The sequence below is a fragment of the Sceloporus undulatus genome, unplaced genomic scaffold (assembly GCF_019175285.1).
Source record: "Sceloporus undulatus isolate JIND9_A2432 ecotype Alabama unplaced genomic scaffold, SceUnd_v1.1 scaffold_7501, whole genome shotgun sequence".
Lineage (NCBI taxonomy): Eukaryota > Metazoa > Chordata > Lepidosauria > Squamata > Phrynosomatidae > Sceloporus > Sceloporus undulatus.
Genome location: NW_024810420.1, coordinates 668 through 2,628, shown reverse-complemented (window position 1 = coordinate 2,628; position 1,961 = coordinate 668). Strand labels below are relative to the sequence as shown.

General features: G+C 39.9%; 1 long non-coding RNA gene across 1 annotated transcript; it reads right to left on the bottom strand.

The window, feature by feature from the left end:
- Positions 1–293: 293 nt before the first annotated feature.
- LOC121918275 lies at positions 294–1,388 on the bottom strand. Its single transcript, XR_006101196.1, has 2 exons — positions 1,267–1,388; positions 294–333 (listed from the first exon to the last, which is right to left on the bottom strand). It is a non-coding gene; the product is annotated as an uncharacterized LOC121918275 (long non-coding RNA).
- Between the last annotated feature and the right edge of the window lie 573 nt (positions 1,389–1,961).

Genomic DNA, 1,961 nt, shown 5'->3' with positions numbered 1-1,961 from the left:
CACTGTCTCTTCTACATTCTGACCCCCTTCAAGAAAGTTAAGACATGCAAAATTATACAATATGGCAGCATAACTAGTAAGTGCCTGGTTTTTGGCCATCCCAGCTGTACAGCGTGAGGTTTTGGTTTGGAAATATCCTTAGTGCACATCTCTCATCTGCCTTGCTACAGCGTCAAAGTACTGCTGCATCTTCAGAGGCAAACAACAGCAAAAAGACAAACAATGAACAAGTGTCATTCAGCTGCAGAAACTTGGCAAGGTATTGGCAGTAGGACATTCACCCTTTCTTTTTCTTCAGAAAATATGTGGAGAGTCAATTTATCCAACTTGCCACTAGGAACAAGAACAGAAAAAACATGATTTAAATCCATTGTGCTTTTTAATAGGGCTTTAGCTCTGTTCCATTTTTTCATATGAAGCAGATAGCCATTGCCACGTATCCCTTTCACCAACTCTTGAATGACCAACCATTTTTACATTATGGAACCATCTCCTCACACAGGATATTTTTATTTCCCGTATAGATTCATTGTACCCCTCTCATCTAAACAGTAATTTTGGACCACGAAGATGCACATAATAAATCCTTAGAGAGTGAAAAAATTAGCAATGTGAGAGAAATACAACATTTGCATGTAACAGCTGCAACTACTGTATTTTTTTAAACAAAATGATTACACAAAGCTAGAAGTCGTCAGATGCTAAATGAAATTTCTTTGTCTTAAGTAAACTGTCAAGGCAAATTCACTTTCACTGGGAGGTGTATCCACAATACATATCATACTATAAGTTATAAAAAGGTAAAGGTTTGACCTTTGACAAATTTGTCTAATCATACTAGCTGTTGCTAAAAAGAAAGCTAGTCACAGAAGCATCAGAAGTAAACCTAAAAATTAGTTTCAACGTGTGTGTGTGTGTGCGCACACACACACACACACACACACACTGATTTCATTTAATGTAGATATGCACAATCAATCTAAGATCAATTGCTGGGAAAGAAAGGAAGAGAATAGTCGATGGTTTTAGGTCCTTTGTGTAAGCTTCACATAGGCATCTGGTAGCCAACTGTGGAAAGCAAAGTGTTGGACTAGCTTGGCCTGGAGTAGAAAGCTGATGTTCTGAACTGTGCTTTCTATTAGCCCCATTCAGTTCTGCCAAATGTATATGATTATGGAAGCTGCAGTCCAAAATCTGGAGACAGGGCTGTCTACACCCATACAACACCTGGAATAGGCTTTGAGTCTAATTTAGCAGCGTTCTTACTCTTAGTCCACCTCCCTCTGGTCCAGGGCCTGTAGATTCAAGACGCTTCTCCATTTCCTCCTGTTTCCTCTTCTTTTGCTCCACAGAAGATAGATTCTTAATACCTCGAGAAGCAGCCTTCAAAAATAAACAGTAATTAGAATGCAGTATTTCTGCAGCAATACATGAACAGGAAATAGCTTCCATATGATTTTTTTCAGAAGTACACACACTTACAAGACTAGTATTTTTATTTGTCTATTAAATTCATGTTATATATGGTGTGAACCCACTGGTATTTTGGGGATAAAAAAACAGCCACCCCACCCTCAACAACCAATAGCCCTGGAATTAAAGTTGAATCAAAGCCTAGATAGGATACTTTTTCAGAGTAGGTAGGAACAAAGAGAACACCCCAAAGTCAACCCAGAGAGACAGCCAAAAGTCAACCGAGAGAAACAAACATTTCTCAGGGTTTTCCTAAGAAACAAGATGTGTGGGGTGGTGGTAGTGGAGTTTGTAGCTAGCTGAAAAGAAGACACAAGTTATGGTTTGTTGGCCACATCTATCCCACAGGAACCGTGTGGTTCCCATTTGGACAGTCTATAAGGTGAAAGTGGATTATAAGAAGTTGACTGGAACTCTGGGCTGGTACAGATGTCCCTAAAGGGGTAGCTTGATGCTGTCCCTTTGAGCGCTGGATCGGGGCCATGGCA